The following is a 15,914-nucleotide window of genomic DNA, read 5'->3' as shown; positions in this document are numbered from 1 at the left end:
CCCTGGTACGGGCTCATCGTGAATATCCCAGGCGGCGCCATCTTTGTTCTAGCCTACTCCACCATGACTGTGTTCGCCAAGCGGGCTGCCACACCTGTGATGACAACCTGGATGATGTGCATCCTGGGTTCGACATTGGAAGGTCTTCGCGAGTGCTTTCTATACCGTTATGTCCCTCTATATATCGAAAGAACTCATGATTGGGCGATTATTCTAACCATCGAGTTTCACGCCAACGTCTGGTCACGTCGCATTTAGTCTGCAACAAGACGCCTCACCCTACACAGACTCTCGTTTGGGGAGAGTCTGTCTTAGCAGAAATGTGGTGCCACTGGTGCTTGATGACACCAGCGACCAAGAACATTGGGGTTCGATCGTTCCGCTCGCAGCCCTGCACCGCAATGAAATCATAAATGCGTGCTGTCCGCGGCGACGGTAGGGCGAAAAGAAACAGTCTTTCTAGATCAAATAGTCGCGGCAGATGGGGCCATAATGTCTAGTACATGGCACTGAAACGTTTCTTTATTTATTCCAATAAGAAGACATAGAGTATACATCCATAAAGAGTGCTTAACCATGGCCGCTACATAAAAAAAAAGCAGGTGCGGCCTGCTGCGTCGCGTCGCCGTCAATGGGCAAGCGCGTCCCTGTCGAGTTGACAGTTGCGGCCGCAGTTTTTGGTGAGGACGCCACTAGCGCGGTCCGCAAAGCAGAGGCCAGTTCGTGCTACCATTATGCAGCGGCCGTGGTGCTACAATGTGGTCGGCTCGGAATTTATGCGTTGTTCTTGTGTTTTTTGTGTGATCGTGTGTGTGTGTAGCTTTCCTCATGTTTCTTGCGCCTGAGTGCGTTTATTTGGTGTGCGCGTCTGTGGCGGATGGTTTTTTCCAGCGGTGAGATGCCGCGAAGCTGTTCTGTGCCGCTGTGCAATTCAAACGCGAGAAGAGACGCTACTATGAAGTACCACGAATTCCCTAGCGATCTGCAGCGTCGCGAAGCGTGGCCGAAGAATATTTCTCGCCAAGGGCCATCAGAAAAAGCAAGTAAGTGGGAGCCAAGCGACAGGTCGCTGGTATGTTCATTAAATTTCACTGAGGATAACTATAAAAAGAACACGAAGATTAGGATTTTGCTTCCGACTGTGGTCCCGACTGTGTTTCCCGGTTATCCGCACTACATGCAAAAAAAGAACGCGCAGCCCAGAAAACGCTGGCGAATGAATGCAGCTGATGACGCAATAGTTGGGGCAGGTGATTGTGAAAGCTCAGGAGAAAGCCCTAAGATCAAAAGTTCCTCGCACCCTGTGAAAGACGATATCGAAGCGTGCGTTCCACAGTCGGCCTCAGAACCGAGCACAGAACGTAGCTTTCCTGTAGATCAGGCCTGCCAAACCACATTAGATATTGGACAATAAAAACAAACGGGAGACAAAAGGAAGAAACGTACACAGAACAAACGCTTGTAAATTCTGTGTATCTTATTTTGCCGCCGTTTCTTTATGTGCAGCTGATTTCATGTCACGCACCTTTACTAACCTGCCGCGCTTGTTATAGAGAGACAGAGGAAAAGTCAAATTCCGGGAGAAAAGGCGGCCACCCTCCTGAGTGCCTGCATCACTCACTACTTCGTCTTGAAGAAACACGTAAATATACTCAGCATAATTCGTAATAACGAGAACGTCTTTTAATTTCAGGTGAGTAAAGCGGGCAACCTTCATGAAGAGTACTGAGGCCCACTCTACAAATATTGGTAGTCCTAGGGCAAACTGTTCACATATGTGGGGTAATCGGCATTTCTAATAACGACTTCAATAGTCAACCTGTAATGTGCAGCTATAAAACGCGTAATCTACGGCCTGATTGGAGTAAGTGTCGCGCGTACAAACGCGGCTGTCGAAGCGCTTCTCCGTGAACAGCTGGACCGGTGTGGTGGCGCCAGAGCGGGCGCAAGGAGAACTAGGCCCCGGACGCCGTTTCGGCGCCACGCAGCAGGCCGCACCTGTTTTTTTTTATGTAGCGGCCGTGGCTTAACGGTGCTACTGCTGAATACTCTGTTTCTTCGGTATATTACTGCGAGTGATAGAGTATAGCCGGAAAAGTGTGGCTCTGCTATCCGCTGTATCATGAGTAGTTATATGCATTCTTAGATGTAATATAATAATAATACCTGGGGTTTTACGTCCTAAGATGCAGCGTCTCTTAGATGCAGTGCAATGACTGAACGTCATAAATCTTTAATTTTCATTGCTGCTTCTGTGCTTAAATATAACGTCGGGCGCTTGGTCCTCTTCCACCCACGTTCTGTGACCGGGTACGATCAGTCACTCTGACCTTCGCTATTCGAAGGTTGTGCGTTCGGATCCCACCGACGAAAAGCGTGATTTTTCGTCTACTTTAATTTCTTTCAATTTAAGTGAGAATCATTACACTGCAGTTCAGAAACCACAAATAATGTCTCTTTTGCTTTCCTTGGCTTAGTTGTCTGTGGGTTTCATTAGCTAGTTTGCGTACCATACTGACACTGGTCAGCACTTGTTAGTGCTGTCTAAATGGTGCTACATGTTGACTATTCGCGTTTAGAAGAGCTGTATTGTGTTCATGCACTCTACTTCGATGCAATAGGGTGTGTCCAGATAATATCGAACACGAGGTCGTGGTCACCATTGCCGTTTTTGATGAAATATACTGTAGGTCTAAGCATTAAACTCAGAACAACAGTATAGAAGTTAGTTTCGCGAAAAAAAAAATGTTGTTCGCATGAGACAAAATATATAAATTTTGACCGCAAGAACACTTTTCCGCCAATTTCGTGATTTCTGAATTTTGAGCGTACCTAGGGAAAAAACGGGCCCCTTCTTGGTCACGACATGAAATACAATCTTAGGAGTCTATTGCTTGCCTTGCTTGTCGAAGCACTTTTGAAGAAAAAAAAATCACAAACTTGGCATATCGCACAAAATACCTGTATTTCAGGAATTTATCGTATTTCAAGAAAAATCGGTACATATTAAGTTTGATACTTGCGCTCTCTTTAAAAATAATTTTCGCAGCCTTATCGCGCTCCGTTTTACTCAACAATTGAGCTGAAACGTAAGTGATTCAACAAAAACGCCGAATTTCAAAAATAATTTTTTCAAAAAGGCCATTTTTAATTTTTTTTTAAATCCCTCTGATTGAAGTCAAGGACGTCATCTACCACTCTTCATAAAAAAGCGTTGCATTATTTTGGTTGCTAAGAAGTTATAATGCGTCAAATGTGAGCAAGTCAGCCTAGCGGCCGTGTCTTCGTTGTGAGCTGACACTCGGATATAAGTTGTTCAAAATACTTGTACGTGACATAATCACAAATCAGCAGCTCCACACCAGCAAATGCGCAGCCAGGTGTGATGGTTCAGCAAGCTTTGTCTTGCGATCAGCCGCTTGACAAACCCGCAGCAGCGGCCGCTCGATGCTGCGGGCGCTCACATTACATGAGTGCCGCTTCGACTGCGGAAGAGCTCCGCTTGCGCGCCAAACTACGCTCAGAGGACGAACGAAAGAAGGAATGCATTACTGTGAAAGTTAAATGCCGTTAAGTGCCAACAAAAGCCTTGCACTTCAATATTACTTTTCAATATTTGTGCTACGCCTTTCAAGGAGCCCTGCAGCACTTTTACAAGTAATCATCGAATGACTCCATTAAAAGAGCATATTGCTTCCCGAATCGACTGCCGCAATTTTTTTTTTTAGAATCCGTTAAGTACAAGCGGTTTTACAGGGATTTGTCGAACGCTTCGGGCACTTCATCTGTCCTTTCGTGCCAGCGATGGCACTGAAAGATACGCGGAAGGGTGGAGGGGGGGGGGGGGGGGCTACTTGGATTTAACTGCATGCACTTTAAAGAACTCCAGGCGATCGAAATTTTCGGAGCCCTCCACTACGGTGTCCCTCATAATCATATCGTGGTTCTAGGACTTAAACGCCAACAATTATTTTTTTTTTTTGCATTGCGGAAGGCACATGTTCCATTACACCGACGTAAATATATATAGGTTGACAGCGGCTGCAAGCTGTGTAATATATGAACAGCTAGGAAGGCAGTGACTGTTCGATGACCGTGGATGAGTCCGGTGCGACAGTATATGACGGTAGTGATGCAGCTGCTCTGTTGTCGGCCACATTTTAGCAGACATTCTTTGGCAGACATTCTTTTAATTGCGGATTTTCAGCACCCGTAAGAACTATAGAGACAGAGAAGAGACCGACACTCGTGTTGCCCTGGTTGAACCCTTCCTTTTCCTTTATCGCGTACTCACGAGCAGCCCAGCCTTACGCCCGCTTCTTCGCGCGTCTTGTCCGCGGCATGGCGTTTCCCGCCAACGTTTTCCCGCGGTAGATTCAACATCCTCCCGGGGCCGCGCTGTGGTCGTTTGCTTCCAGTAGGTGCAGCCGATGAGACGTGCGCCGAACTTGATAATCCTTTGGGTAGGCGAGTTCGAAATACCTCTCGATGCCGTCCCTGCCTGGAGACGCCTTGACCACTCTGCCGAGCAGACATTCTTTGGCAGACATTCTTTTAATTGCGGATTTTCAGCACCCGTAAGAACTATAGAGACAGAGAAGAGACCGACACTCGTGTTGCCCTGGTTGAACCCTTCCTTTTCTTTTATCGCGTACTCACGAGCAGCCCAGCCTTACGCCCGCTTCTTCGCGCGTCTTGTCCGCGGCATGGCGTTTCCCGCCAACGTTTTCCCGCGGTAAATTCAACATCCTCCCGGAGCCGCGCTGTGGTCGTTTGCTTCCAGTAGGTGCAGCCGATGAGACGTGCGCCGAACTTGATAATCCTTTGGGTAGGCGAGTTCGAAATACCTCTCGATGCCGTCCCTGCCTGGAGACGCCTTGACCACTCTGCCGAGTTATCAGTATACAGTGCCGGTGCGCTGTCATTCTGGACTCAATGTGACCAACGTGCAGCCCGAACGCAGGTGGCTGGCACTGATGAGCGAAACGCAGGAGAAGCAGTCTTCTTTCTTCCTGCTTTTCCACAATCGTATCAGAAGCTCGTGTTCAAACTCCACACGCATTCGGAGGTCATGCGCGGTGGAACCAGGCACACAGCCGGTAATTCTCATTAGTCGCCGCAAGACCTGCTTGCCGGTTACGAGATGCGATGGTGTCAGCGCCCGTGCATCCTCGGTGTCCTCGCAGAGTTGCATTAGAGGGCGGTCATGTACTATCACGCCTCCATGATCTTGAGATGTCGATGAGATGTCGATTCGATGGCAAGGAGGCCGTCGATGTGGTCGTCGATGAGAAGATCCTTTCGGCCAAACCTTTCGGTGAGTACCTTGACGACGATGTTGTAGTTCGCTTCAGTAAGGCTTATCCCTTCAATGGCCCGCTTCGCAGCGCCGGCCAAGTACGTCTTCAAGTACTTGAACTTCTCGATACCGGTGCGATCGTGGTGCGTGTGAATGGTCGCCTCACAGTGCTCCCAGAACTCCTGTCACTCACGGTTGTCGCCGCTGAAGACTTGCACTTGAAGTATCGGCAAGGCGACTCGCAAACCCGGTGCTCGTGGCCTACTGTGCCCGGCGAAGCGTTGGCCGATGGTGTCCGAGTGGGCAGCTCCTATGGTGTTGCTGGATCCGTCACTTGTACCCGCATGCATCGACTGGTTGGCTTCGACGACGGTAGGACCAACCAATGCACGCGAGTTCAGAGCGGACCGAAGCCTGCTGACGGCTTTCACGCGTGAAACCGGACGCCATACCGGACGTCGTACCGGACGCATTTCGTAACATGGGGTTTATTCGCTACTGATTTCCACTATGTCATTGTTGACTGTGATCCTCAAGCACGCAAGCTCTATTGGCAAATGTTTAAGTCGATCTTTTGGCAGGTGGATATGCGTAGTCCGAGGCTTCATTGCAGGGATCCCGCGAGGACCGTACGATGCTTGTCGAGGGAACAGTATGTGCACAGTGAAGCACGATCCCGCGCATGTCGATAGTATAGCCGCGTTTAGGTATTCTATATATCACACTGGCATGTACGTATTCTGGAGAATTGACAATAAAATGGGCTGATGCACCGTGTCAGACGGACGAGGTAGCATAAATATAAGAACTATTCGCCTCGAGATCTCTGAGTGGCGCCCCCTCGCGTGTGACTTCAGAGAGAGGACTCGGGTGCCGCTCTTCGCGCGCGCGCTCGCCACTGAAGGCTGCTGGACGGCAGCGGCCCGTCTGTCGTTCTCGAGTTCTTGAAATATTAGTGGGCAAGTTCATATAAACCAATTTGTACTGAATGTTCAAGCAAAATGTCCAGTAAAATTGAGCGGAGTTGCCAGCAGCAGCACGTTCAGTGTCGATTGCTCCTGGTTGTCGTCTGCTAGCCATCAGTGTGTACATCTGCATGCGTGGCGACGATTTCTTTTCGCGACTGTTCTATGGCCTTGGCGCACTCAAAATCCCGTTTTCAATCACTAAGTTCAGTGTTCAGGCTTCGGCTTCCATGTCTACGTTAAAGCGCAATATATGTACACCGCGTGCTGCGCGCGTTCGGTTTCCCAGCTTGCACCTTCGGTACAATAGACCTTTCTCAAGCACACGAGCGCCACCAACGGGCGCGCAAGCGCTCATGGGAAATGTGTGTACACCGCAGCAGCCGCCGCGACATGCGCGCGGGCCTCGAGCTGTAGCTTTCCGCTTGCGCCGTGACTTCGCAGTGTTGTAGGCGTTACCGAAAAAAAGTAACCAAATACGTTACTCGTTACGCTAACAAAAAAGGAACGCGTTACCGCCCTACGTTACCTCTTATAAAAGGTAACGCGTTACCGTTACAGTTACCCTTAAAAAGTAACGGACGTTACTTCTGCCGTTACCGTGGTCAGAAATTTTATTCACCGCATTTCTACTGTAGGAACCCCAAATAACATTTTTACAAAGCTGATATTTATAATTCACACAAACCTTCTATCACAAACGACAATTTTTGGGCGAAGTACCGATTAAAAAAAAAAAAAACAGGTTGCACAAATGTGTCGTAGAATGGCAACAGGAGCGTAGCCAGAAATTTTTTTCGGGTGTGGGGCGGGGTTTGTTAAGCCATTCTTCATCTATGTATAGTTGTGCGCGTGTTTGTATGTGTGCCTGTACATAAGCACGTGGAAAATTGAAATATTTCCGGGAGGAGGGGGGAGGAGGGTTGAACCCCCCCAACCTCCCCCACCCTCGGCAAGCCAAGTGCTTGGCAATAGTGGTGACCTAAAGTCGCCTGTGCAGTTACGTGTGATGGCTGCTAACTCTTTGGCATATGGTAAATCAATTTTCTCAGTGTGACGTTAAACACAAGATTAGATTTTATCATCAACGCTCTCCTTAAAGAAAACGCCACAACTTTCAACAAATAAACAGTGGTTCTGACGGTGCGCTTCTACTAACACTACAGATGATCAAATAGTCAAAGAAATGCTTAAAAGGCTTAGTTTTGGGGAAGAGATTTGCACACATGTGTATTTTTCTCCCTTGAAAAATGTGTATACTTGCCTCGAAATTGCGAGCGTTTATGTGAAGGTGTTCAAGGTCAGCCTCGTTCGCTGAAAAATTGGGTAGCTATAGACACGTGTACCCACAGTTGCCGATAGAAAGAAGCAAATTTCAGTTTGAAAACAAAGTTGATAACCATCGCTAGATTATCGCAAGGAGAATTTTGTAATAACTACAGCTTCTTGTAGGAATAAAGCAACAGCTGCATTTCAAAGCTGTCATCAGACAAATTGCCTTTCTTCTTAATGAATACGTCCGCACCTACACTAAATAGGCACTCGAAGGACCCATTGAATGGTACTCTTAACGCCTGATGAATGAAAGTAGCGCAAAAAAAAACGTAGGACGAGACGAAGAAGGATACAGCACAAGCGCATGTGCTGCGCTTGTGCTTCGTCTCGCCCTACGTTTTTTCGCGCTATTTTCATTCATCATGAATTACCAACTCGCCCAACAGTCTATTCTTAAAGCCTGGCCGGCAGGCATGAGTACGCCGCTGCGACAATAGAACGTCGGGGCGATCTCTGGAATAGTGGCGCCTATGAGACGAGGGAATTTTGTGTAAAACTTCCGGGATAATTAAAAAAAAGGTAACGAGTAACGTGACACCTCACGTTACCGAAAAATGTTAACGTAAGTACGTTACCCGTTACAGTTCCTAAATAGTAACGAGTACGTTACTCAGTTACCGAAAAAAGTAATGCGTTACCGGTAACGCCGTTACTTGTAACGCGTTACCGCCAACACTGCTTCTTAGACACAGTGAATTTGGCACGGTGCAACATGTTACTGCGCAATTCAATCACGAACTTCAGTGTTTAGCTGCGACGGCCTCTCGACGATTTCCATGTGTCCCACTGTTGGACCAGTTGAGCGGCTCAGAAGCGTCACCTTTTGTTTATTTTTTTTTTGGCGTTAGTGCGCCTTAAGGCATAAATGAAAGAAAAAAAAAAACAACTCGGTTGCCTATGAAGTGCAGGAGGGGTCTATGATTCGAGGATGCATTTGGAATCAACGTCCATCGACATTGTTGACGAATACAGTGTGAGGTTCTGATATTTAAAGAGTACACTAAAGTGTAGTCGGCATTTGGGGAAATGAGATACATTCATTGCGTCGCTCGCACCATATATGTAACGAACGATAAGTGCCTACTAACCTTCGTTGTTACTATAACTACGGGTTGGAATAATACTTAGAGTGAAAAAAGAAAGGAGAAGTACAAAGGATTGACTGTAGAAACAGCGCTAAAAGACGGGACGAAGAGAGGACACAAACCACGGCGCTGACTAACAACCAAATGTGTTTGATTCTTCCAGTCAGCGCCGTGGTTTGTGTCCTTTCTTCGTCCCGTATTTTAGCGCTATTTCTACAGTTAATCATGAACCAACCAGTCCAAATGCGTACCTTATTGCAGTACAAAGGAAACGCACAAACCAGCGCTCACACACAACTGAAAGTTCATTGCACGCGTGAAAAAAAGCATATATACAAAAATGGGAGTGCGTCGCGCGTGTCATAAAGAGGCACAAAAAGTCAAACAACCAAGGCGCGTGCTTACGGTCGATTAATAAGGTCGAATTCCTTGTCTTGTAACGACTGGGAAGGTTGACTGACAGAAAGTGTGACGTTATTTGTGACATAATATGCCTCCGAAATTTCTCGCATTGTCTGATTAGGTTGATGGTACGAAATTACTGTGCTTTCGAAGATAGGATTACATTTTCATGACTGACATGGCGATGCGAGATGAGACGGCTCCATTCAATGAATTTCGATGCTCGCTGAGGCGCGTATTAATACATCGACCAGTCTGGCCGATGTACATACATGTGGACACAAGAAAGAGAAATTTGCGGTTAACTCCTAAACAATTTACAAAACAATTGGCATGCCTCTGACCGCATTTATTTTTTTTTGCCCACCGCAGACCCCTGCGACCTTAATGCGACTAAGCTTATTTAGGGCGGCAAACACAACCTTCACCCCCGCATCGCTTCCCTACGTTCTTAGGCCATGCGACTTCTTATACATATGTGGAATAACTGCAATATTTCTAGTTTCGTCATTATTTAAGGATCGAGGACGTCCGTGTTAATCTTTCTTTGCCATGCGAACAGATTTTCGCAAACCGATACAACGATACGCAGGATATCCTGCCTCTTTGGTCACTTTGCAGCTGGAAACTACTGCTCATATTATGTGCGCAAGCTTTTTTTTTTCCAATGCCGTGCGTAATCATGACATCACAATGCCTCGTTTAACAATGTTCGAATGCGCCGACGCGAAATTAAACACCGATTTCACTGAACGCGGGCAATACTGCCCGCAAACATGTTCCGCCGTGAAACTTAAAAGCATGTAAAAGAAACTGCAAATTATCAGAGCAAGGCATCTCGCAAGTGAATTCTAGTCCCATGTCTTTTTCTTTAAACACCTTTAGAATGTTCTCACTTTTTTGTACAGCGCGCGACTCGTAAATTAAAATCAAATAACCATCTGTATACCTGAACACTGTAACACCTCTCTACAGTCTGATTAAACCCGATCACGAGCCGCTACGGCAGTAAATGCCATAGCGGCTTGTGTACAAGTAATCATTGAATAAATACGAATGCGGTGTTCCAGCTCACATTGCTCACGATAGCACGTTTTGACTGCATGTATCGGCAAGTGATAACTCGCATGCCGCTGAACTGCTACATCCGGTATACATCTGCTCGGGAATACCTACACTGACTGCATCATTCCTTTCACATTTCATGCGTAGAGATACATGCAGGTGCGTTCAGGCATGTGTAGTATTTAGGATTTAATAATAGTCAACCAGCGGCGACTCGTTTTTTTGTTTGTTTGTTTGGTGCTCCCACGGCGCCAACGAGCAGCGAGCGACGGAACAGCCGGCGGGCTCACCGTGCACACTTTTCCCACAGTGCTTCGCGCCCGGGGGGGGGGGGGGGGTTCTGGGATTGCTTGAAAAAGGTCTATTCCGTTGTTCGGAGTTTTAAGCGCACGACAAACGACGTGTGATGTCATTCAAATAAATTTAATGGTCGTTACAGGCAACAATCTTTGATTAAATGCAAGGTTTTAGCAGCTGCTGTGTAAGCGGGTCGTAAGTACATGAAATTTAAACAATAAAATCGTTGAGAGCACGAGTCTAAAGGGGGTGCACGACGTTGATATGAAATATTGGTAGGTTGTGCGGGGTTGTTTTTATTTTATGCAACATGTTTTAATCCCTACGTTAAAAAATCGACCTTTTCTAACTCGTTCACAGTCGTCAGAAAGTATGCTGAAAAGGATTAGTGTAACCATACTAGCGTAGATAAATACAAAGCTTTCGTACCGGAAAATCGTAAATAAGATCTATTTGCATTAAAATAGAGTAAATGACTCTCAAAGGTTGATTCCTTATAGGGCGTGGTGCGATGGCTGTGGGTATATAGAATATGTGTTAAACGTTAACGTTTCTTAACCTCCTGTAATGCTAGCAGACATCTAAAGAACTATCCTTAGAAGAAAATACAGCTAGCAGTCGAGGAACGCTGTGCGACGCGAGCGAACTATAACGAAAATGCTAATGTTTTAGCCAGAGCCTAGCAGACGACAAAAGCCGAATACCCGCCTTTGAGCCTCAGGAGCGTCGTTCGCAGCGCCGCCATCGGTGGCGCACGAGGCGGATATAAGAAAAGCTCGGCAGCAGTCGAATATTATGTGCCAGTTTATTAGAAGTATGTGTGCCTTAAGAGGCAATTATGCGAGCATGCAATATGTGCTGGTTACTTTTAAGTAGAACATTTTTGGTCACGCGCTCTCGAGCAAATAATGTTCCCGCGGTGGCTCGTTAAAGCATGGATGAGCGTATACGAAGCCGGTTTCACAAAACTAAATTCGGCGAGATGCTGCATAGCTGATGGGAAACTTTGTGCGCAAAAACCAGAAAATTCACAGACAAGTCCTGTCTATCTCGTCTTGTGAATTGTCTGGTTTTTGCGCACAAAGTTTCCCATCATATACGAAGCCGCATTGTAAGAGCGTGCGGCATTTGCAGCTGTTTCATGGAGCCGAACAGCAGGAGGCTTCTTGCCAGGCAAGGGTTCATGCTGTAAGTGTTGCGCGTATACGCTTCGAAACACAGTGCAGGTGGTGCAGAACGCCGCGAACAGGCACGCACGCTCCGCTTAACGTATTCGTTCCAACAACTGTATCAAAATGGCCATCAGCATTTTTTTCTTTCTTTTTCGAGTTTCTTCGTCGGTGTGTGCGCTACCCTGTATTTCGTTTTCGCAATGGTACCAACACGAGAACTCAGTATATCGGGATGTAGTGCTTGTTCCAGGGCCAGTCGGTTCATACTGTCTTACTGACCTTAAATATGGCCACGTAGCGCAAAAAACTACAAAATCAGGTGAGGGGAAGGGGGGGGGGGTATAATGTTAGCGCTAACCTTCCCCACCCACCTATATTGTACTTTGTTGTTTTGGGCAAAGTGGCCATAGTTTTACGGTCCGCGGGACTGCAGGGACACCCGCCGTGGTGGTATAATGGTTATGGAGCTTGATTGCTGACCCGCAGGTCGCGGGATCGAATCCCGGCCGCGGCGGCTACATTTAGATGGAGGCGAAATTCTAGAGGACCGTGTGCTTAGATTTAGGTGCACGTTAAATGAACCCACGTGGTTGAAATTTCCGGAGCCCTCCCCTACGGTGCCTCTCACAATCATATCGTGGTTTTGTGACGTAAAACCTCAACAATTATGACTAAGACTACAAGGACGTCTTTATGCGCTGGCGTAATGGACGGGCCGGCAGTTGGAGGCCGTAGCTGAGCCTACCGTTGGAAGTCATCTTAGTAGACATAGCTCGACTATGCGCGCTGTGCTGACGTTACAGAAAACATTGCTTCTGCCAAATGAGCCGTTTGTCAGATGCCTGCGGATAAAGTAGACCAGAATGAGACAGACATGTCAGCCGGAAGCGCGCCCTTCGACCTCGCGCAACGAAACGACGCAGCTGCGACCATGGCATCAAAGCGATTATTACAGCGCATTTGAGACCTTACAAGCGAGTGGCGGTTACAAGTGAAGCAACGCGTGTTTTCTCACGAGTTTAGGCTACCTTCGTTCCTCGAGTGGCAGCGGGTGTTGAATAGCTAGAAGCAATCGTTCCTAGCATCCTCACTTAATCTACGAGCAGCTGAGAACAAGAAGCGAGTCGGAGGCGGAGGGCGAGATTTAAAAAAAATTTCATTGGAAAGTGAGCTGGAAAGGGCGATGCCTGTGAGGACTGAATGTATAAAAAATTACCTCGAACAGACAGAGCCAAAGCCGCGGCAAGTGCAACGCGGTGAGTGTTTTTCAGCTTGCGGCGACAGACATACGTTGTGGAGGCCGCTCTTAAAAAGCGCTTTCACGCGGGCTTTCGCTTTATAACGACAAGACCGCAAAGTGCCAACAGCGCTTTCATAATGGTCCTAAACAACGATGCTGTGAAAGCGCCTGCTTCTTCTGTCGGGGCCGTGAAGGCTTATGAAGCATGCACCGATTGGTAAGTTTGTGCAGCCTCAAATTGCTCTTACTTACTTCGCCGCCGTCCTTGACGTTGGCATCAGCTAACCGCTCATTAGGTGTACTCAAACGCAACCTCAAGCATGTTCCAGATAATATCCGTAGACTAGCATACATCACATTAATACACCCTAAAATCGAATTCGCATCCGCTATCTGGGATCCCTCGCAAATCTGCATCACCCATGAAATCTAATCTCTGCAAAACCGTGCTGCCCGTTTCATCCTATCCGATTATTCACCCTGTACTAGCATTTCAGCGCTGAAAACTCGCGCTCACCTTGACGACTTATCTCATCGCCGCAGAACTGCCCGCCTTTCGCTTTATCATTACCCACACCTTCACCGCATCTTCATACACACCAACAGCTATATTTCCACGCACGGACCATATCGTCACGGTAAAACGTCTAACTTGTCGCTCAGCTCATTACGCTAATTCCTTCATTCCCCGAACAATAGCTGCATGGAATGACGTGCCATCCCACATCGCCACTCAAGCAGATATCACAACATTTCACGAACTTTTACTCAACATTACCAGGTAGATATCCACCACGCGTACTCTTTTTAAGCCTCTTCATATGTACAGGGTCGACCACATCTAAGCTGAACACCTAATTAGTATTCAAACCGGTAAAACTAGAACGTTTCGCATACTTCACGAGGGCAATGCCCGTTATAGAACGTCTAATCATGGTGTCGACAAACACAGTAATGATTTTCCGAATTATGTATTAAGCAACAGCTTCAATGAGGTCTTGAATACTAATGAGGTGTTCAGCTTAAATGTGGACGACTCTGTACATCAGTGTTTAATTTTCTTGTTGTGATCATTTGTTAACGATTTTCACGACCATTGTACACGCTGGTTCGTATTGATTTGCGTGTTAATTGCAAACTTGTGTCTCTTACGATCATGACTTCGTTCTAGTTTTTTTCTCTTGTATACTGTATTTGTTAGTGCCCTTAACTTAGGTTTACATTAGTCAATTTTCTATCTCTCCTTAGTTTTCATTTTTCTAAAGTAGCTTATTTTTGTGTGTGTGTTTGTGTGTGTGTGTGTGTGTGTGTGTGTGTGTGTGTTTAGCTCGCTTTCGTTATTTTGTATAATCTCGTCTTGCGTTGTATAAACGCACATAGCTTTGATTGGTGTGTCTGTTCCCCTATGCAATACCCCTCTGGGGGAATTTAGGCGTAAAAGTATCAGTCTAGATATACGTAGTCTGTAAGACTGTCTAGGAAATCTGTACGCAACTTAAGTGGGCAGTTGTTGGAATCTACAGCTTTAATAGATCATGCTCTATAGTTGGCGTTTACAGGCTGTACCATTTTACAATTAACAATCAAAGCAAGGGAGATAAAGAATGCAAAGAAAGGCAGCGTGGTTAACGAGAGATGGTTAACTCTCTTTCTTTCTCTTTCTGTCTTGCTGTTTCTCAATCCTTTGTGTGTGTGTGTGTGTGTGTGTGTGTGTGTGTGTGTGTGTGTGTGTGTGTGTGTGTGTGTGTGTGTGTGTGTGTGTGTGTGTGTGTGTGTGTGTGTGTGTGTGTGTGTGTGTGTGTGTGTGTGTGTGTGTGTGTGAGTGTGTGTGTGTGTGTGTGTGTGTGTGTGTTCCTCTCTCTTTGTTTCTATCCTTTTTCTTTTTCTTTCTCTGTCTTTCTATGTATTTCTCTCTCATTTCTCTCGTTCTATCTCTCTGTGCTCGTTCTTTCGCCCATCCGTGTTATTGCATCCCACGCCGTATAAATCGGCGTAGCGGGAGAGAGCGCGCGCCGGGCGCAAGTGTTCAGGGAGCGAAGCAGAAGATGAAGGAGAAGACAAAGAAAAACGCACGCCATTCATCAAGATGATACTTTTCGCGAACGCTATGCGGGGGTTTGCCGAGCATAAACCACACCGCTGTTAAAACTGACGTTTGCTTCTGCGCTTGCATCATCATCGTCATCATTTATTACCACTTGAAGGCCTTGTTGTGATCGACCTCCCTGACATGGCGCCGCTTAGACGTGAGACGGTTGCTGGACAGCGCTCCCAGAGGTGAACCAAAAGCGACAACAAAGCAAGCCGTACTTGGAATTTTGCGGCGCAGCCGCCTCTCCTCGTAGAACCCTTGGAACTTGCCCGACTGACTGGCGACCTATGAAAGGCTGTTTACAGTCAAAACGGCTTAAAAAAGGGTGGTTATCTCGGTACGTCTCTGTTCGTCGGAGTGCCGTGGACAATGAGCCAAGCGACTGAGAACAGTCTGGGGATGCATTTCCCACGTTCTCCGTGGTGCCTAATATCGCTCTTTCCACAAGTCGTGGTCTGCCTGGCGCCGGTGACTCCTCATTGCAACGGATTACGGAATTGATTTCTACGTAGAACCCAACATCTTCGCGCTGCGCTGTGTCATGCGCCTGGTGCAGTGTTTGTGCAGTGTTTTCTCCCTCGCCATGGTACGAACTGGGCGTGCCTCTCCCGCTTTCCCTGGGTTGAGAAGAAGGCGGTGTTTCACCCTCCCATATGGAGGGCGGAGGTGAAGAGCACATTTTGATTGGACAATCCTGGGTTCCATTGTTTCCCCAGCAAGGGATCCTGGGAAGACGTGGACTTTAAAACACGAGCGCAGAGACGCTCGAGGATGCTACCAGAAACATTGAAGTAGCACGCTACCTTGAACCTGTATATAATGTAAATAAACACTCCTGTCAACCGCACCGGCTCCTCCCTTCGACATCTCCCCGGGACTTTGGCTGGCTCCGGTCTTATGGGCAGACCCCCGACTACATCAGCCCCTGTTGGGGTATTAGATAAAGGAAGAGCATACACAAG

The sequence above is a fragment of the Rhipicephalus sanguineus genome, chromosome 6 (genome assembly GCF_013339695.2).
Source record: "Rhipicephalus sanguineus isolate Rsan-2018 chromosome 6, BIME_Rsan_1.4, whole genome shotgun sequence".
Taxonomy (NCBI): Eukaryota; Metazoa; Arthropoda; class Arachnida; order Ixodida; family Ixodidae; genus Rhipicephalus; species Rhipicephalus sanguineus.
Note: the sequence above shows the minus strand (reverse complement) of the source record.